At 39.1% G+C, this 22,965-nt stretch overlaps 1 protein-coding gene across 1 annotated transcript in view; it reads right to left on the reverse strand.

Moving 5' to 3' along the window:
• FGF14 (fibroblast growth factor 14) overlaps window positions 1–22,965 on the reverse strand; it is a 602,879-nt gene that overhangs the window by 315,862 nt on the left and 264,052 nt on the right. The window lies entirely within an intron of this gene.

Raw genomic sequence — 22,965 nt, forward strand, 5'->3', positions numbered from 1 at the left:
TTCTTTGCCTTCACTCAGACTGTGATGCTTTGCTCAGTTCAACTCTACATTCTTCAGTTCTATGCAATTGCTCATCCCAAAGATCCCACTAACCTTTGTGGAAATACTCCCAGCTACATTTCCCACCAACTTCCGTAATCTTTGGCCAAATGCAGCTTTACATCTTTTTACTTCCTGTTTATTATGATCTAATTATTAATATGAATAGACACTCATGTTCCAATTTTTATAATTATTAAACTGTCACACAGTTATCATATAAGTACCATATAATTTTTTTCTTATTTAAATCACTATGAATATAGGTCCTGCCTTCCATATAAATCCACAAACTCTTTATATGTAGAAATAATATCTGGTTACTAATATGTGTCAAAACTCTTAGGTAGTGCCATATAGACCTCCATATTAATTGCAAACAGGAATGGTAAAAGTTGTAAAAGCAACAACTAGAATGAGTTTCCAAGTGTAAAATTACAATGTTCCAGACTTAGTATCTATAAATTGAATCATATGTATATTGCAATGATTTATTTCAAATGAAATCTCTAAAATAACAATTGTTTTTTAAATTAGCTGTGATTGTTTGACCAACCCAAACAGAGAAAACAAAAATTCTATTTAAAGATGCTTGAGGGCCTGGTGGTAGGTATTAAGGAGGGCATGTATTACATGGAGCACTATGTATAGTACATAAACAATGAATCTTGGAACACTGAAAAAATAAAATAAAATAAAAATAAATAAATAAAGATGTTTGAATTTATCCATTCTGTTTTTACTATACAGGGACTATAAATAAATTACCACCAAGAAATTTATGGTATGAACCCAAAATAGAAAAGGAAAAAAGAAAATCAAGACCTTAATGTTTTGTCACAAGCAGTCTAAAGAGATCATTATACAGATAAATGTGAAAAATTATTATGAAATGCTATTGTCTGGGAGAAGACACTTAAAAGGAAGAACATTAATAGAGTATACTTTAGTTCAGTTAGAATTCAGCAAGCCCTTCTATAAAGCTATTCCTTAGCACTATAAACACACATACACACACATCATACACACATACACAGCTACAGAAATTGATAAATAGATAGTTAAATAATGGGCTCTCAACCCTATTCACTCCAAAACAGGGATGGGGAAACATTAAACATGAAAACTTATGCATAAATTCTTGTCCTTGATAAGTAAAATATTCTAAACTCAAATTACTACTTAATCTCTTGGAATATACTTCAGCAATTTATGTAATAATTTAAATGAACTCATTTTCCTATGAATCCACTTGACTTTATCCAGTCTCAACAACCCTCCATGTATTGCAGCCAAGAAACCTGGATTAGAGCTTGATGCTTCCCTATCTTTCAATGCTACACCTAATTCATCAGCAAATTTTGTCTACTCTACCTTCAAATATAACAGAGCTATTTAATCATCACCCCCATGGCTATCCCTCTGGTCCCAGCTTCCATCATTTTGTATCTGGATTATTAAAGAAGCTTCCTATTTCTACTTTATTCTCTTTTCATCTTTTCTCAAGCCTACAGACTTTCAACAGCTAAGGAGACTGTTCTAAACCATGAAACAGACGAAGTATTTTTCCATTTAACTCAGTATAGAAACCATTTCCTTTAATGGCCTTAAAAGCCCCGTAAGATTACTGTGTCTTACTCTCATAGCTCAAACCCTACATCTTCTCCACCTCTCTTTGCTCCGTAACCGTCCTCACCGTTTGTATACCTCCTGTCACATCTTGAAACTGCTACTCAGAACATTCTCCCATCCTAGACTATTCCTTCTTCTTGCCCACAAGGTGAACTCTTTTCAGACCTTCAGATGTTCACTCAAACATTCACTCACTCTTCCCAGTGAGGCTCACCCTATTGAAAACTGCAAATTCCCCATACATTCCCCAACTCCTGGTTCTTCTCCATTTTTCTCCTTTCCATTCATCATCTTCAAATATATTTTATATTTTTCTTATTTACTGTTACTATTCTTGCCTCATTAGACCATAAACTCATTGGTAGGACGTTTTGGTCTCTATGGGTTCACAGATATATTCTTAGCACCAAGAATTACTTGTCAAAAGACTCCACCCCCAAACTACTAGAACTCATACAGCAATTCAGTAACATGGCAGGATACAAAGTCAATGTACAAAAATCAGTGGCTTTCTTATACACTAACAATGAAAATACAGAAAGGGAAATTAGAGAATTTATTCCATTTACTACAGCACCAAGAACCATAAGATACCTGGGAATAAACCTAACCAAAGAGGTAAAGGATCTGTATCTGAGGAACTACAGAACACTCATCAAAGAAATTGAAGAAGACACAAAAAGATAGAAGAGCATTCCATGCTTTTGGATCGGAAGAATAAACATTGTTAAAATGTCTATACTGCCTAGAGCAATCTATACTTTTAATGTCATTCCGATCAAAAGTCCACCAGTATTTTTCAAAGAGCTGGAGCAAATAACCCCAAAATTTGTATGGAATCAGAAGAGACCCCGAATCGCTAAGGAAATGTTGAAAAACAAAAAATAAAACTGGGGGCATCACGTTACCTGATTTCAAGCTTTACTACAAAGCTGTGATCACCAAGACAGCATGGTACTGGCATAAAAACAGACACATAGACCAGTGGAACAGAGTATAGAGCCCAGATATGGACCCTCAACTCTATGGTCAAATAATCTTAGACAAAACAGAAAAAAATATACGGTGGAAAAAAGACAGTCTCTTCAATAAATGGTGCTGGGAAAACTGGGCAGATATATGTAGAAGAATGAAACTCAACCATTCTCTTACACCGTACACAAAAATAAACTCAAAATGGATAAAAGACCTCAACGTGAGACAGGAATCCATCAGAATCCTAGAGGAGAACATAGGCAGTAACCTCTTTGATATCAGCCACAGCAACTTCTTTCAAGATATATCTCCAAAGGCAAAGGAAACAAAAGTGAAAATAAACTTTTGGGACTTCATCAAAATCAAATGCTTCTGCACAGCAAAGGAAACAGTCAAGAAAACAAAGAAGCAACCCACAGAATGGGAGAAGGTATTTGCAAATGACCGTACAGACAAAAGGTTGATATCCAGGATCTATAATGAACTCCTCAAACTCAACACACACAAAACAGATAATCATATCAAAAAATGGGCAGAAGATATGAACAGACACTTCTCCAATGAAGACATACAAATTGCTATCAGACACATGAAAAAATGTTCATCATCACTAGCCATCAGGGAGATTCAAATTAAAACCACATTGAGATATCAACTTACACCAGTTAGAATGGCCAAAATTAGCAAGACAGGAAACAACATGTGTTGGAGGGGATGTGGAGAAAGGGGAGCCCTCTTACACTGTTGGTGGGAATGCAAGTTGGCACAACCTCTTTGGAGAACAGTGTGGAGATTCCTCAAGAAATTTAAAATAGAACTTCCCTATGACCCTGCAATTGCACTCCTGGGTATTTACCCCAAAGATACAGATGTCGTGAAAAGAAGGGCAATCTGTACCCCAATGTTTATAGCAGCAATGGCCACGGTCGCCAAACTGTGGAAAGAACCAAGATGCCCTTCAATGGACGAATGGATAAGATGTGGTCCATATACACTATGGAGTATTATGCCTCCATCGGAAAGGATGAATACCCAACTTTTGTAGCAACATGGACGGGACTGGAAGAGATTATGCTGAGTGAAATCAGTCAAGCAGAGAGAGTCAATTATCATATGGTTTCACTTATTTGTGGAGCATGACAAATAGCATGGAGGACATGGGGAGTTAGAGAGGAGAAGGGAGTTGGGGGAAATTGGAAGGGGAGGTGAACCATGAGAGACTATGGACTCTGCAAAACAATCTGAGGGGTTTGAAGTGGCAGGGGGGTGGGAGGTTGGGGGAACCAGGTGGTGGGTATTAGAGAGGGCAGGGATTGCATGGAGCACTGGGTGTGGTGCAAAAATAATGAATACTGTTATGCTGAAAATAAATTAAAAAATAAATTTAAAAAAAAAGAAGAAGATAGGCCATGAATAAAGATATATAACTAAGTTAAAAAAAAAATTACTTCTCAGTGTTTATTTAAAAAAAAAATCAGTGAATAAAGAAATGTTATTTTTCTTTCTTTCTTCCGTTTAACTTTTCTGCTAACAAATATTTCTAGTTCCATACTTTCATGCTCTAATAGGCATTTAGGAAGAAAAAATTATAGACTAGTAATTAAAATGACTCGTGTTACCTGCTGATTATTTCAAGAGAGGGCATGCAATTAAGGCTGGCTCCAACACTGAGCGGAGAATATCATCATAATAATGGTATGAGTTATATATAGTCAAAGGAAGCAGGAAGTTTTTGAGGCAATCACAGGAAAAAAAAAAAAATGGCAACAGGAAGGGCTTTGAAGATGTATTCCCCAGATAGCCTACAATCAAAATCAGCACAAGAGAAATGCAGAGCCTCCTTGCCCAGGTGTGAATTCTCTCATTAACATGCTAGCCGGATTGCTTTTTAAGTGAAATGATTATGACACTCTTTACTACATACAAAGAGCTAGGCTGTAAGAAATGGCTTCCCAAAACACTCATTAACATTGATTCCCAATGCCTCCTACTATAACAATTTCTGGTCTTCATTCTTTAAGTGGAAAGTTCCCACAAATCTCCCAACATTTATCCTGTAACTGCATTTGAAATTCTCACAGGAAATACCCTTGGCCCCGTTTGTAACAAAGCAAAGTGAAGCAGAAGAAGTAGTGTGATTGGCCTTGCTTAACCTCTCCCACTGTCCTCAGCATACTTTATCATTCACTCTCTATACATTTTTTAATCAGTCAAATGTGTTCTGCTTGAATTAAAGCCAAGTTTCTCTCTCTTTCTTCCTCCCCCCACTCCCTGTGCTTGTACGTGCTTGCATTTAAGCCCATGTGCTCCATCCAGAAAGGGAGACCTGAGCTACCATTTACCGAACTCTTTGTATGTCTGGAAATCATGCTTAATCCATGTTTATTTAATCTGAAAATAATCCTAAAAACAGAGGTTCCTTTGCCCATAATCCTTCAATTGATAAGTGGTAGAATAACTATTTGGTTTGTTTTGCAATTTATAATTTTTTGTGATTTCTCAAAATACACCTTACCATTTTGGTTAGAACAAAAGGGTGATATCAAACTATTTTCCCATTAAATATTAAGAAGAGAACTCAGAGAATAAACAGTGACCATGACAATATTTAGGAATGGAAGATGTAGGCAGAATAATTTGACATCCAGGACAGTAAGAGTGAGTTCACTAGTTTCTCTGATGATGTACATCCCAGGGAGCTAACTTACTAGGGAAACAGGACAGGTCTTCATGTGGGGCTGAAGCGCTTGAGCATCTCGAGTGCAATGAAACCAACTACCTAACTTCTTTGGCTATTGGAAGCCCAGGGGAGGTAAAATAGGACTTTTTCAACTGAACATTAAGGTAGCTGGAGGTTGAAAATTTTAAAAAGAAAAATCACTTTACCTCATATACAGAAGATAAACTGAAGGCAAGGTAAAAAACAGAGATAAGAAATCATATTTATTTATTTATTTATTTTTAAGAAAGCACCTTTTAACTTCTGCTCCTGGTATTTTATTTTAGGAGCTGTCTTGATAATTAAACCTCTGATATTTTCACAGTTCTATTAAATCGTAGCTAAAAATAAATGGTTGTTTCATATGCGTTTACTCTCCAAGGTCCTGGAAGCAGGCAGAAGGATAGCCTACCGTTGGGACACCCCATGTAGAGTTTAATCAATAAGCAGAAGGGCTCTGAGTATGGAGTTATGCTGAATGCCATGTCCTGATTAAAACTAAATCCTTTTCTTAAACCTAATTTTCATGGACTGTGGTTTACTTAACTTTAAATGCAAATTGCTAGTTAATTTAAACTCAAATTAAATATTAGATCTTAGAATTGAGTGGTACCTCAGACCTTATTTCATCAAATCTCTCTATTTTACAGTGAGAATATAAATAACTCTTTCAAGAAAATTTAAAAACAACAACAAAACTTAGCAAATACATATTTCTTAAAATCAGACTTTGAAGATCACATATGCTGAATTGCTAGATAATAGATAAAGAATGGGTTCTTTTCATTCTTCCTTTTCTGATTCCAGACCAAATAATTTACCCAATTTGATTAAAATTCAACATGTACAACTTGTAACTATCTTTGAAGGTGGGTTGATATATGTAAATCTGGTCAAAACTTAAAACTTTCCAGAGTTACGGAAGCTGAGTAAAGAAAGTTAGACAGGAGGTGGTCTAATGACGTGGGGTGAATTGGCAGTCAGAGAACCCCCCAAAGACTATTGATGCCAACTTTCTGCATTACCTGGAAGCCCGCTTACAAGTCCCACTTGTGAAATACGAGGCAGAAGGAACCAGTCTTCAGGAAGGAAATGTGTCCTTTGTCAGGAGGAGCACATGCATTCAAAAATAGTCCTGCTATAATTTAGTTCTTCAGAGTAGTTGGATCAGGAAATAGGACACAGGACTGGCACAAGTGGACAGGACTGGAGTTAGAGAAGGCCATGGTGCATTTCTGGAGATTATTTATTGTGGTGGGTCCCAAAGTGTATAGATAGGTGCAACCCAAAGTAGACACAGTGCTGAGAAGGTGACACTTCAAAGAAGGAAGTGAAGAACAAAAGCAAAGAGGGCTTCCCAGCAGTGTGACCTGGGGTGAGTCTCTTCATGTTGACCTTGCCAGAATGTAACGAGGATTAAAGAATGTAACTCTGAACACAGGATCTGCCACAAAGCAGGTAGGTTGCAAGAATGATATTAGAAGGTGTCGGTTTTTTGCATCGCCTCTGCACCTTCTCTGCACCAGACAGCACACTAGGCAGTTCACACCCAACTCATTTAATGCAGCAGCCATCTTACGGATAGAAATAGAAATTTCAGAAACAAGTGTAGAAGATAGTATTTATATAGATGTTTGTCTGGTTTAAAAACCCATGGCATTTCTACTTCTCTGTATGTGTGTAAAAATAATAGAGAATTAACTTACACTAAGCATTTACTTTGTATTATACCTCTCATTGACAGATCTAACTGATAACTTTGAAACCATTATCCCTGTTTTGCATAAGAGGAACTATGGTGCGCAGGGGCTGGATCACATGGTGAGCAGGTTAGTTTTTTCACCCACGTCACATGGTGAGCAGGTTAGTTTTACACTCTTGTTTGAGTTCATTTACTCAGCTAGCATAGGTATTCAACTGTCAACCTGAAATGAGCCAGAAACCAAGTTTCTCCTCATATTTTGTCAAGTTTTAGAAATGTTATATATTAATAAAGTCTCCTTGAAGAACCTAAGTTGGGAGAAATTAAAAAAGTAATCAGTTTAATAATCAGAGAGAATTCTTTATTTAATATTAATAAAAATGGATGTCAAACATAGACTATATGTACTGTGAATTCAAAAAAAAGTTAGCAGTAAAATGTCCAACTTGCAAAACTAAGAGGTTTAATAAATTAAATGCACCAAATGGAGTGTTCTTTTATTCTTCAAAGTATATATTTTTAGATTATAAATGTTCACAAGTATAGTACAATATACTTCACAAGTATATTGTGAAGCTTTATGATAAAGATGTTATACTGTAGTATTTGCTTCATGAAAAATCAAAATCAGTCCATAAGATAGTTGACACATACAACTGAAAAATATAAATATGGCTTAATTGGAAACATCTAAAGATTTAAAATTCTATAGTCTAACATTTAGAAATATATATAGTCAAACATTTAGAAATATATATATCTTAATATAATATATAATTAAAATATAATTATAATATTTGTTTGCATATTTTGATACTTTATATTAAAAACTTATTTATGTCATAAAACTGCTATAAGAGCAGACATGATAGAATTATATTTATCATAGGTCAAGCACAGAGATAAGTGCTTCATGCATAAATTCTTTTTTTTAAAGATTTTATCTATTTATTTGACAAAGAGCGAGCACAAGCAGGGTGGGTTGCCGGCAGAGGAAGAGAAGAGGGAAAACAGGCTCCGTGCTGAGCAGAGAACCAGCCTAGGGGCTTGATCCTGGGACCCTGAGGTCATGGCCTGAACTGACAACAGACTCAGGGGACTGAGCCACCCAGACGCCCCACATATATTAATTTATTTCTCATAAGTGCCTTTTAAAGTAGTTAAGTTTTTTGATTTATATTTCCAGCCTAGGAAACTGAGTCACTAAACCAAAATTTGTATCCAATTCAGCATGATGTCAAAAATTGTGCTTCCATAAAAGGTTAATGGTCAAACCTCTTTTGATTCAACCTTAGCTATATTTATTTGAAACATTTGTTCACATTTGTTCCAGAATAGTGTGTATAATTTATCCTTTATGCTCACAACAAAACCAAATTGTATTCTCTTATCAATTGTTTCCAGTTTCAGAGGTAAAGAAGAAATTGTTGAGTCCATATGTAAAAAAGGCAGATTTCTGTAAATGCATCATATTCTATCCAGAAGAGGGCACTGGCAAACATTCAACCCAATATCTGATATTTCAGAGAGAAGAAAGCAAAGCTCAAATATAATAAGTGCATATTTCAGCAAGTTGTGTTTCCTTTTATGCCCTGCAATGCGACTGTAAGGGACATTAATACATCTGGATAAAATGATGTTTTGAAAACCAAACTAGTATTTTTAGTGGCAAGTTAATTTTAACAGCCAGCAAAACAGTGTGATCCTAGCCACTGTTAACTGCCTAAGGGTTCCACATTTTCCCCAAGCTTTACTTTCCAAGAAGTTTGCATTTAGCATTCAGTTACAAAAGTCCTTTCTATTCATAACAACACAGTATTATGTAAGGTGGCTATAACAGAATGTTTATCATGATATCAAGGCTTCAAAAACGATTCCGCTTCATCAAAGCTTAGAAGACACAGAAATAGAAAACAGCGGTAGCTCTGATAGGTCTTATTTTCTGAGTGACTGAGACAAGTGATTTATCAATCACATAATTGCTTTAGTTCATTTTAATTAATGACTTTGTCTTCTTAGTAATTCTTTTCTGCGCTGTATAGATATGAAAGAACTCATTATTTTGTGTCCAAGATTTATACTTGGAAACTCTCTGGGAATAACTGTCATTTTTAGGGCCTTGTCTCTTTTTTCTCTTGTGTTGCAAAATTTCACTTATCATACCTGAAGCTCATATAATGGGAGACCCCATTAAAGAATTATCTTCTAGTGCTGGGCGGTTAGCTTTACTTTGTACATCTGGCCTTTTAGAAAAATAAGATCGCTAATTCACTCAAGGTCAAAATGGATCAACTTGAAAAACTATGATTACAAAAAATATTTTTTGTCAATATATTCACATATATTCAACATACATCTACTGAGGTTTTAACATGTTTCGGGCATTTGTATTATGGATTTATTGACTCTTTTGGTTGAAGCCTATTAATCTGTCTAGTGATTGTACTGTTTGCAAAAATAGCCTCTCACACATAACGAGTTTGTGTTCTGTGCTATGACTTGGGACGGAGAGAGGAAAGAGGTTCTAAGTTCTAGGACACAGGCAGAGTAGAGCTGGGTTCTGTCACTTGCTAGCTATACAGTCTCGCAAGTCCCAAGGTCTCTGTAGTCAATTACCACATCATAAAATGGGGATAATATTTACTACTTAGAAATTGTTGTGACCAACTATATTTTTTATAGTGTGTATATATATATATATATATATATATTATAGTGTTTATATTCCTACCATGCGGCCAACTGCCGTAGAAGCTCAAGAGCTGTTAGTTATTGTTTTTAAATACAATTGTCATGAGATGCCCAGGCCCTGACTGTAACAGACACTCAGCATCCTGCCACCTGCACAGGTGGCAGCCTTAGAGCACGTCACCTCCTGCCCCCCCGGGCCCTCAGAGCATTGAAAAGTAGCCCTGAAAACTAAGGACATGTAGGATTCACATTCCCGTTAATGCATGCCCACTCCAAAAAGAAAAGATCAATGTCTGCCAACTGTGAAATGGTGTCTTCGGTGCAGGGAGAATCTAAAAGCACATGAAGTCCTTTTCACATTCAAGCCTTGTAGCTGAGATCAGATGGCACTGTCATTCGGAGTTGGAGAGGAGCCAATAGTCTAAAATCTAAATGTATATTACACCATCTGAACCAAAACGGGGGCTCTCGATCCTACCAGACTCAATACCCATTTTTTGTAACATAGCTTGTCATGCGTCCTTTGCTATCCGAATTGAAATTAGTAACTCACTCTAAACACAACCTTAAAGCAAGTTAATGTGTTCCTCGTAATCTAAAAGAATAGGAAACGGATACATGAATGCTAGTATACAGTACAATATGCACACGCGTAGGTACAACGATACGAGGTGGGGTGATGGGGTTATGAGTAAGTCGGACTTGGGAAATGGAAGCCACTAGCCAAGGGTCTCAGTGATGTACTCACTGTCTCTCAGCTCCAAACTTGCTCTACCATACTCTGCTTCATGACATCGAGCATGGAACCAGCCCTATAAACTACCTTTCCGCTTGTGCCAAGTTTCTCCCTGCTAGGATTTGCCACAAGAGGCAGAGCTGCAGAGGGAGAGAGCACAGCTTGCTCCCTCCTGTCTGCCTCCGGGAGCCTCCCGGTGTCTTGCGGCTCCTGTGAGCATCACACCACCATGTCGCATCACCCCAGAAGCAGCCATCCTTCCTGGGGCAGCTCCTGAATGCAGTTTGTGGTTTTGTTGTCTAACACTTGGAGAAATTGCATCATCGGCGCTGGCCTCCCTGCGACACCAGAGGCCACTGCTCCTTCCCCAGTGGTCTGGATCCCAGCTTCATGGCTCCTCCTTAGGGGTCAGATACACCAGCGCCAGCCAAGCTGCCCTGTTCCCCAGAGATCAGAGCCCAACATTCACATGGTCTTGCCATGATGTTTCTAAATTTTACCTTTTTCCCCTCAACATTAGTAGTGGTAACTGCTTCCTGAAATTGCTACTTCCCTGATAACTTAGAGTCTCTGTTTTACCTTTTAAATTACCAGCTGACAGATTTTTTTTTTTGTTTTTTACTAATTAAGAATTATTTATGTTAAATTTTCTCTGTTCAAATAATGGGGGTCATTTCTATCCCCTGACCCCACTGTGACTGCTGTCTCTACTGAAGATTGTCAAGATTATCTCTTTTCTATTTGGACATCTGAAATAAGGACCCAAAAGGATGCTTCTGTGTACACATAAAATGGTCCTAAATGCAAGCCGATCCGATACTGAACGATACAGGAAGGGCACGCGCCAGCAGGGCTGCGTGGACGCCGCCGCTTTCAAAGGTGCCGAACAGATCTTGACAAGACGCCGCACCAAACCACACTCTCCCCTGATCACGGTGAACTTCCATTCCTGGGAGATCCAGCACATTTTTTTTTAAATAGTGAAAAAAACGCTTTGTATTTATATGTAAAACATCGTCATGTGAGATCTGGAAAAACCCATTGTGTGGGACAGTCACGAATTGCTGTACATCTCTGAAGAGTGTGCCTCCCCAGCACCGTGCGCCGGAGTACTTCCTCCAGGGGGGACAGGGACAACCTCTGCAAACACCTCAGGAGTAATACCACATCTGCTGGGAAACAAAACAGCAGCAATAGGCAGGTGGGAAAATTTCCTTTATAAATTGAGCTGAGGGGCAGCTCACCCCAATGTCCTTCCACACAGACAGACACTGTGTCTTATTTCTTTCCATAGGACTCACTTCCATGTGAGTTAAAGTGAAGTTCTCTTCCCAGGAGGGATAACATACTAAAATGAATCATTAACTGTCTATAAACATATTTTAAAATCAGCTTTCATATGTTAATTTTCATAGGAGGGAAATAAAACCACTACAAAACTATAATGATAACACTACATTAATATTGCTATTAATGTAGGTTTGGTAATGTTAATTAATATTAATGTTAATGCAGAATAATACTGTGATGTGTAAGTACCTTGGTACAACTACATTCGATCTTAAGAGTGAACATGCTGAGTCTAGCTATCCTGGAGGGCCCTAACACAGGATAGCAGAAAAGTAATTAGGTTTGGGGAAAAGAAAGACAATAATAGTTCAAAACCTCATTAGTATGCAGTTAAAGCATTGTGAATAGGAGGCAGCAAGAAATCATGATGTTGGGTTTGGGGGTCCAAAAACAAAGGTTTGTAGGAGTTGAGTGAGAGCACGTGTGTGTGTGTGTGTGTGTTCAAAGCATGTGTGCATTTTCACTCTGGAAATCTATGAATGTGGACCCAGATAGATACATATCGAATACAAATTGCACACATATCTTTACTTCTTTGGCATACACAGGATGGCATTTTTTAAAGATTTTATTTATTTATTTATTTATTTATTTGGCAGAGAAAAGAGGGATCATAAGCAGGCAGAGAAGCAGGCAGAGAGAGAAAAGAAAGCTCCCTGATAAGCAGAGAACCCGATATGGGGCTCGATCCCAGGACCCTGAGACCATGACCTGAGCTGGAGGCAGAGGCTTAACCCACTGAGCCACCCAGGCGCCCCAGTATATCATTTTTTTTTTTTTGTATCTTATTCAAAATTGTTGGGCTATATCACTTTGTATATCCAGTTTGTCAAATACGTGAAAGAGGAGTTGTTAGGGCAGACTACAAATAAAGACAGATGTTAGCAAAGTCCAGCTTATGAAGTATCCGTAAAACCAGAAATAAATGACAAGTTACAGAGGAAGGGAGGAAGCATAGTAAAATGAAAAGAAACAAAATTGTAAATGCTGATGTTCAAGTCCAACTGCCGTCCAGATGATCAGTAAGAGATAATTAATGGTGGAGCACTAAATCCCATTTAGAGGCTGGAGTTGGAGATTAGACCTCCCTCTATGGAGAATGGTGATGTCCTGGTATGCCAAGGACGGTCCTGATTTATGCCTGCCTTCCTGGTATTCATTAATTTTCATTCTAAAACAACAACAACAACACCCTGAATGATGGTCACCCTTGCTTGAAAATTTAGAAAAATTAAGTTTAATAAGAATAAGTAACATTCATTAAAACCTAAAATGAGCCAGGGATTGTACTCTCAGATTTTCACCTGTGATTTTATTTCCTCATTGGAACAACCAAGCAAGGAGGTCTTTTCATCCTGTTGTACACCTCAGGACTCTGAGAGACTCAGAGAGGGTACCCGGTTTTTCCAAGGACACGTTTCCACCTCTCGGAGGCAGGGATCCAATCCACAGCCATGGGACTTCAAGCTGCTGCTTGACATGCCTGGATTATTCTTTCTGAGCAAAGGGTGGATGTCAATAATAATTAACTAAGAAATACAAACTTTTAGGAAGGCAAAAAGGGAAGAAACTGGACCTTAAGAGTGAATATATTTATTAATCTAGTTGTGTTTAAAGCCCTAACATAGGACACCAGAAAGGTAACTATGATCTGAGAAGAGAAAGAGAAAAATCAAGACTCTGTTTGAATAATGAGAAATTTAAAACATTAAGAAATCATGCACAAGATACAATTTTATGCCACTGCCAGCACCTGTGACTGCCTGTGTGTATTCATGCTTCCCTTATCCATGGGGGATATGTTCAAAGACCCACTGAATGCCTAAAACCTCAGATAGTACTGAACCCTAATATACATTATTCCTTATACATACATACCTATGATAACATTTAATTTATAAATCAGGTACAGTAAGAGATTAACAATTATTAACAGTAAAATAGAGCAATTGTAACAATACACTGTAATCAAAGTTGTATGAATGTGGTCTCCTTCTCTCCCTCCCAAAATAGCTAGTTGTAGTATACTCACCCTTCTTCCTGTAATGACATGAGATGATAAAATACCTCGGTGAGGAGCTGAAGTGTGGGGTCGGGGGTCATGTCAGCACTAACACAGCTTCTGGGTGAGACTGGCCTAGAGGTTCATCTGCATCTGACCCCCGGTATCGGCAACTAACTGAACCCCAGAAAGGGAAACCGGGAAGTGGGACTCCTGTACAGGGAATTGCCCATGAGTCCATGAGTACGTGAGTACGTACTCGTAGTAAAATGTCTTCTCTGTGCCCCAGGCAAAGAACCAGAGAGCTTAATGTTTTCACTGGCTATGGGATCGGGTCGTAAGGACAAAAAAATCTGTGTTCTTGAGAAGACTCCTCCTACGAGGAATTCCAGAATCCTAGGAGATTGCTGCAAAATGCCCAAGACAAACTTTCATTGCTTTGCAATTTTGACTATGTCCAACCTGTAGATGGCTGGCACGTTCCTTCTGAAATACACTCGTGCCCTGAAAGATTCAGAATTGAGCATTTCCATAGATTTCCAAATTCCCATAGAAAGTAAGAGACATGTTGCAACATGGGGGCTTAAGTGAGTAGGAGAAGAATCCATGAAACAAGATGGGATAGGGAGGGAGATAAACCATAAGTGACTCTTAATCTCACGAAACAAACTGTGGGTTGCTGGGGGGAGGGGGGTTGGGAGAAGGGAGGTAGGGTTATGGACATTGGGGAGGGTATGTGCTTTTGGGTAAATTGGAAGGGGAGATGAACCATGAGAGACTATGGACTCTGAAAAACAATCTGAGGGGTTTGAAGTGGCGGGGGGGTGGGAGGTTGGGATACGAGGTGGTGAGTATTATAGAGGGCACAGCTTGCATGGAGCACTGGGTGTGGTGAAAAAATAATGAATACTGTTTTTCTGAAAATAAATAAATTGGAAAAAAAAAAAGAAAGTAAGAGACAGTGTTAGAAATCTAGTATCATTTGGTGAGTCTGTTTAGGATGAATAGTTTTCCGATATGCTTCGAGACAAATTAATGGGGATTTTAATGAATTCTTTTGTCTATTAGGTCACAGTACCCAATCAGATCTATTTATCATGTCTCTTTTTAGTGAGCGGCAAAACAGACTTGGCTGACACTGTGCCATACTCTTTATGGTGCAAGTTATTCTGAGTCCAGTATCTGAGACCAAACCCATCGCCCCAGTTGCACAAAAGTAACTTTGGAGCTGAGGGCCAAGCTGTTGACATCAAAAACTCCCTGGGATGTAAAATGATTGAAAGGGTTTGCCATCTTCCCCTTTCCAAATTACCAACTTCACCTCCTTTACAGGCAAACTGTTTCTGTCCTGGAGCACATCTGTCAAACAATTCCCCAAGGAGTGTTTGAAGCCACTCTGTGTGAGCCGAGCAGAAGCAAACGGAAAGTATCAGCTGCTGGTGTGGAAAGCGCACTGCCGACTGAGGCCCATGTCCAGACCGACTGAGGCCCATGTCCAGACCGCAAGCTAAGAGCCCTGCCTCCACTCATCACAGAGAGCAACCAACTGACAGAAAAACCCAAGTTGGGGAGATCAGCTGTGTACTGGAAAACGTTACAGCTCCCGACACAGCCCAAATCGCATCATTAGAGTGATGGGTGGCCCTCCTCTCCCTCTTCAGGATGAGGACTGATTCTCATCTCTAGTATTACCTGTGCTTCTGCCCTAATCCTGCACATTTGATGAAAGTGCCTGGAAAACCCCACTAGCTAACTCTGTGTACTGTCATCAGTAACCGGCAAGAGCTTCCTCCACCCCACACACCCTGAGTATGCAGAAAACAAGCAGGCAGTCTACCACCAACTTGCCTTTTTATTTAATATCCTACTTCGAAAAAGGCACTTAGAACAATAATATGGTTGATACATCCAGATGTAACATCAAGATCATTTTCTAAGACTTGTTTCTTCCAAACAAAGGAGTGGGTTTTTTTGTTTTTTGTTTTGTTTTGTTTTGTTTTTTGTTTGTTTGTTTGTTTGTTTGTTTTCTGAGCAAACTGCAGAATTATGTGTGGATTTTTTCAGCCAATTTATGTATAACTTTCATGCTCGTATGCTGAGGCAGAATGTGACAGTTCAGAAATATGTTCTATTTACAGTAATTAATAATTTACTCTTGCCACATTTTATTGAAATATTTATACAAATACGCTGTGTATAATTAGCTTGATTAGGTTTAGATACTGAACCGTGAAACAAGCAAGAATGTCTGCTGAAAGCAGAAGATGTTGAAAATGTTGCTGTTATTAAAAATGACTCAAACTGGGGGAGGTCAAAAGCCGTGTTACGAGCTGAATGCTGAGGTCTGTGTGCTCAAGATGTGACCTTCACCCCTGCACTTCAGAGCTGACCTATCACTGAACATCAATTAGCATTCTTTCAGCACAGAAAAGACTATCTTAATGCCCAGGTGACCTCCAACAGACCAAATGTGCCTAAAATTATTTAACAGGGGCAAGGCCTTTTATACCAAATTAAACTAGACTTCAAAATATAAATACACTGAGGAGAAGAAACATACTGACTTGAATCCATATAAACATGTAAAGGGAGGGTAAAAAGTTGTCTTTTCTCTCAGTATTGATAGAAGTGGGGTAGGAAGTATAAGCTAAAGACTATAAATCTGGTTGAAAGGGGACTGCTAGAAAAAGACAAAAGTATGATATGGAGGGACAAGGCTCCAGAAGTAACCACCTCGAAGTTTAGCCAAGGGGGAAAGCAATTCTCCATGTCCCACTACCGGCTCTCAGCTAAGTAAGGATCTTTTCCAATTACTCACACACTTTGTGTACATGCTCCTAAAAGTCAAATTTTTGCAGGGAGAATAAGAATGGAGAAGGAGGGAAGATACGTGGAGTGGAAAAGAAAAGGACTGCATGATATATTACAAGGACCAGAACTAGTGGAAAGAGGACAAAATGACAGAGTGCTTATAAAACAAGGTACTCATGTACCAAGAAACACCACAGCACCACTGACCATTGTCCACTACACGTCTCCCCACCTCTCACTTTCTCCAGTCCTCAACCACCTGCCTCGCAACCACACATGATTTCTTAGGAGTAGGTTGTTAGTGATAAGTGAAAATAAGTCCAATTTATTAAGCAAATAGTATGGTACAGACCCAGTGCAAGGAACTTCATACAATTATATTATCTAGTTCTTACAATAATATTATTGGCCCACTTTTTCAAGTTCAAAAATATACACCTTAAATTTATACAATATTATATGTCAAATACAGTCAATTAAGAAATATGTAAGTAGGGGCACCTGAGTGGCTCAGTGGGTTAAAATCTCTGCCTTCGGCTCAGGTCATGATTCCAGGGTCCCGGGATCGTGCTCCACATCAGGCTCTCTGCTCGGCAAGGGAGCCTGCTTCTCTCCTTCCCTCTCTCTGCCTGCCTCTCTGCCTACTTGTGATCTCTGTCTGTCAAAAAAATAAATAAAATCTTTCAAAAAAAAAAAAAAAGAAAAAAGAAATATGTAAGTAGCCTACTCAAAGTCATAATTATAGAGTAGCCAGCTGGGATTCAAACCAAGCTTTCTCTAACTCCAAAGTCAAAGTCCTTTTCCATTCATCATGTATACTTCCATGACATAATCTCTTATTTGTTAATAAGATGGACAATTTAATACTGAATCATTTGTTAAATACAATGGAATATTACTCAGCCATAAAAAATGAAATCTTGTCATTTGCAATGACATGAATTAAGCTGGAATAAAATGCTAAGTGAAATAAGTCAGTTAGAGAAAGACAAATATATGATTTCACTATATATGGAATTTAAGAAGCAAAACAAACCAGCGAAGATTGAGGGGGAAAAGAGAGAGAGACAAACCAAGAAACAGACTCTTAACTACAGAGAACAAACTGATGGTTATCAGAGGGGGACAGGTGGGGGGACGGGGAACTAGGTGATGGGGATTAAGGAAGGCACTTGTCATGATATGTCATGGCAGGCACATGTCAACGCCCAGGCACCAGGCATTGTGTAGAGATGTTGAATCACTATCCTATACACTTGAAACCAATATAACACTCTAGGTTAACTAAATAGAATTAAAGTAAAAACGTTAAAAAGGATTTAAAAATTACTTGCTAATAAATATATGTGGTTATTATTTTATTCCCTGATAAAATTTTTAATAAATGATACTTGTTAATAAAGTTATCAATAAAATAACGATGATGAGGATGATGGATGTTATTATTTGTAGTAGGATCTTACTGACATGAGATTTGATATTCAAGATATGTCCAGGGACATTCCTCTGCTTGGAATATTTATTTCCATCCACAGATTTACATAAAGGTCAAGGAGTCTTTCAAAAAAAATCAAAACTACAACTCATATCTACAACTGAAGCTGAGGCCTATCTGGGAGTGCTCTATGTGTTGAGGTAAGCTTAGGAGGGGAAGGTAAAAGCTAGTGTTATTTATCCCAGGAAAAAGAATTCATCCTAAGAGAACAGTGTGGCATGATAAGCCAAACTCAGTACCAGAGGCTAAGAATCAAAGGAAGTGGTGTCAGGTAGAAGATGGCAGAAATCATGCATCACACATGACCAAGTCATGGAGGCTGACTGTGATCATGGGTGACAGAGGGTTATATATGCAAACTAAAAAAGGTTGTCTTTCCAAAATCTGTAGACTTGGGTCACAAGCAGTGCTGTTGTGGGACCCTCCTAACCCAAGGGGAGAGCCATTTCTTGCCCAACCTTTGACAAACTGCCAAGGCAGTCCTTTCCCCCACCATGACACAGAAAAGATGCTCGCTGTGGGCCGCAGCAGGTCCCTGGCTTTGCAGGGCCAAAGATGATCCTTCCAAACCTTCCATTCCCAGTGGAGAGAGAGGACTTGTTGGTGGCGGCAAGGACGTCAGAGACTAAAGATGAGAACCGTCTGAGCAGTGGGAACACCCTGCTCGGGAAATCCAATACTTCAGTGTGACCCAGCAAGAGACTGTGTGGGTCTTGGAGACCCAACAATTCAGCTTCCAATTTGGAGTAGCCTCCTCTGTGCATGTCCACGCAGGAGCGGCTACACTGGACTGTGCGTGTGCATCGGCTCATGAGACTCTGCAGCAGTTCTTCAGTGACGTCATACCATCCGACCCGGAGTATTCTGAAGCTTTAGAAGGTAAAGTGACTTGCCTAAATTCACACAACTTGCCCTCTTATTTCTGTATTATACAGCCATCTAGGACCCTTCTGCTTAGAAGCTGGCCTTCTAGCAATAACCTATACAGAAACGGGTCATTTGGGAACACGTCATTTCCCTATAGTTATATTTCAAATCAGCAGAATATAATATGATCAACAGGAAAACCCAAAGGTAAAGGTGAGCAAACAGACACATCACGGATAGACTGAACAAAGGTCATGTAGCGTGTAGCCCAAATTCGTCATTTACATCCTTTTGAATTGTCTGCCAAAAAAAATACTATGGTATGATTTTAGAAAGGCTATACTGCATGCTCAGTCTTAATCTCAAACACACTTTCTGTTTTTTTTCTAAAGCAAAGTACATAGATGAGTAAGAATCAGGTGATGACAATAGGCATTCTTCTGGAATAGTCACTATAGACATTCTTCCAGTTTCCTTTGAGAAAGACAACCTCCAACAGACGTAAGTTGCCAAATATTTGTGGAGCATCCTTTCAAGGCACAAAAGGCAAACTCTACTGAAAACTGATCTCGGAAAGCAGACATGAGTGATTTATTTTGCACAAATGATGACACCCATTTTGGCTATTTCCTAAATGCTGCCAGTTAAACCATTTTAAGGGAACTCTAGACCAATAGCAGCAGAACTAAATGTAGGGAGAAAGGGCAGTGAAGTGTGTTTTCTTTCCAAAGCCTCCAAGATATTTAATGGCGCTTCAGTATGGCTGCTAGACTGATGATGCCCAGCAAAGTGCTTGTGGGGTTTGACCAGCGCTGGAAATGCAGGTGCTTTTGGTCAGGAACTATTGTCAGCTTGATCCTGAAAGTAGGAAACTTTGTGCTTATTTGTTGTGAGCGGCACAGTTAGGGGGAGCTTCTCTCTGGGGACTGGGGACATGGGCCAGCTCCCAGCCTCGCAAGTCCTCATTCTAGTGCACTGTCAACCAGAAAAAAATGCAGAAAAAGGTCTAAATCACAAAGGAATCATCATGAAATCTTGCCTGGCAGAATACTGTTTCTCCCCAAAGTCTATTTTTCAAGAGGATATGGAAGGTCACTTGGCCATCCTTAACAATCAGATGAAATCTTGTGAGGGGGAAGGAATAGCGGGATGGCGGCGGGTAAGGATCCCTGACTCCACTCTCTGTAAAGGGACCAAACGAGAGGCAGAACAGCGGCGGTGAATCACGGGCTCACAGTTCAGGAACTGCTAAAAATATCTCTGCTCTGAAAGATGAAAGTTCTTCAAGCAAAGAAACACTAACTTTCTCACACGTAATGCAAATAACCACATTGTTTCAGATCGCAGCCCTTACAGGGTAGAAGGAAAAGACCTACCTTATGACAGACTCTTAAGTATTTTGACAATTTACATGTGTTCTGCGAAGACATTTATTTATAAGGTTTTATTTGTTATGAACTGAAACTATGCTCTTTTGGATGAAAGGTTCAGAGGGCCTCCATTTATGAGTAAAATCATGTTTGTGTTCCCTTTCCTACTTGATTTGCTTCTGTTAACAAATCCTCAATGTCTTCGGTGTCCCTCCTAAAGTGTGGCCCTCACACGGGCAGCACCAGCATCACTTGGGACCCTGCTAGGAATGCCACCCATAGGCCACCATCTCAATGAGAATCTCCACTTTCATGACATCTCCAGGTGGGTTTGACGTACCTTACATCGGAAAAGCACTGTTTTGGAGATCCTTTACCTAACTAGGCATAACTTTTGGTCCTTACTGCCCTGCTGTAGACTCCCCTACTTTCAGTCCTAGAACAACGCAGAAGTCACCGGTCATCTAAGAATCAAGGATGACTACCTCCACAAAACTCCTTTGCATGACCAGGACCCAGAGACATTTAACCTGATGGTCTGGAAAGTTAGTGACAGAGGCTGAAGCTCAATTTTATTTCCCCAATTCCCTAATTCAGGAATCTTTCTATTTATCACTTTATTTTTTGCCCTTGCTATATAATGCTCATTTCCCCACTAGCTCCCTCCCCAAACAACTGCTTTACAGCCCAAACTGTGAAGCAATACATTTACCTTCAGTATATCCAAGGACTAAGGATCTTTCGGGTACCATTCTTTCCCTAAACAGGTCATCGGTGCCACTGTTATGCTCACCATGGTTATGGTTATGCTCACCAACAAGACTTATATCATGGAGGACATGGGGAGTTAGAGAGGAGAAGGGAGTTGGGGGAAACTGGAAGGGGAGGTGAACCATAAGAGACTGTGGACTCTGAAAAACAATCTGAGGGTTTTGAAGGGGTGGGGGGGGTGGGAGGTTGGGGTACCAGGTGGTGGGTATTAAAGAGGGCTCGGATTGCATGGAGCACTGGGTGTGGTGCAAAAACAATGAATACTGTTATGCTGAAAAGAAAATAATAATAATAATAATAATAATAATTTTTAAAAAAGATTTTATCATGACCTAAAATTGAGAAGAAGTTTTGGTGAGAATGAAACTAAGGGCAACCAACATCTGGTAAACACACAGTGCTTACCAGTTCCTGAACTAAGCTCCTTCCTTCCTTAATCCTCATGATACCACCATCAATAAGAACTCACAATAATAGTGAATTCTCTCCTTATCCTATTTTACAGGTAGGAAAACTGAAGTCACTTGCCCGAGGTCATAGGATAGTGAGATCCCCTCATATATCCCCTGCTTGAAGTGACTGGTAATTGAGGAGCTCTGTCTCAAAGACATTTGCAGTCGAGCAACATTAAAAACTGTAGCAGAAATGTTGACATTTCAGCAGCTCCCAGCCCGAGAGCCTTCTTTTGCCCCTGAAATTGCAAGCCCAGCAACAAGGTCCAATGTGCAAACACAAAGGGATTAAATCAAGGGTGAAACTCATTTCCTGGAATCCAGATAAGAGGAGAGCAAGCACTGGGTCCCAAAGCCAAGCCTACGGTGTGGAGCAAGAGAGAACGCATACAGGCAGAACATCAGTTCTCTGATCTGAGGAGGTAGTGCCCCACCACGCTGTTGCCCTGTGCTTTTGCTTGAGAGGACATTCTCTAAGGAGCTCAGAAAAACGGTGTAAGTGGCTCATTTCTTAATATCAGTAAACTGTCCTGAAGGCACTGTAAGATGATCTGCTGCTAGAAGCGAGAATTCCACAGTTTGACTGAAAAGGAAGTATTTTTCCATTGTTTCAAGCAGTCTTTTTTTTTTTTTTTTTCAAGAGAAAAGAAGAAAATTGCTGCCAGTATTAAGTAGGTCTAGAGGAATAATTAGGTATTTCCCCTGATCATTTAATTGACCATGGTTGACCTCTATTGGAGCCAATTAAATTTCTTTCATGGGGAACCACTGACCTATTTTATTGCATTTTCATGTTTCCCAATATTTGACAAGATAGTGAAAAAAATCCGATTTGATTCTAAACGTTTATGAATCTTTAATTGCTAGAGATTCTAAGACATCTCCAGGCATTTTTATCACTGATAATAATAAGCTTTGGTGGAGAGTTTTTCTGCATTATTGGAGAGTAGATTTCTAAAAGTGTGAGATATTACAATGTTAAATATAGCTAACTGGGACATTTATTTTGTTTTTCCAACAGGGCTTGGCTGACACATTGTTCTTACAATACACTCAGTGATCCAGAACCAGTAGTTTTTTAAGTGGAAAAATTAAATGGGAACTGCCTGACATTTTGCAGACTCAGTTTTCAGAGCATTTCAGTGCCCTCCACCAGATGAGTTAGGTAGTCAGAATATCATGGGATATTGGATTAAACACAGAATGTACTTAATTATAAATGATGAATGTCATCATCTATCAAAAATGCTCAAATGCTAACATATATTGCCACATATTGTAATCAACATTTTGCATATACAGGGAATATTTACTGAAGACAGTGATGAATCCCAGACTGTAGTAAATAAATTG

This window comes from Neovison vison, chromosome 5, assembly GCF_020171115.1.
Source record: "Neovison vison isolate M4711 chromosome 5, ASM_NN_V1, whole genome shotgun sequence".
Taxonomy (NCBI): domain Eukaryota; kingdom Metazoa; phylum Chordata; class Mammalia; order Carnivora; family Mustelidae; genus Neogale; species Neogale vison.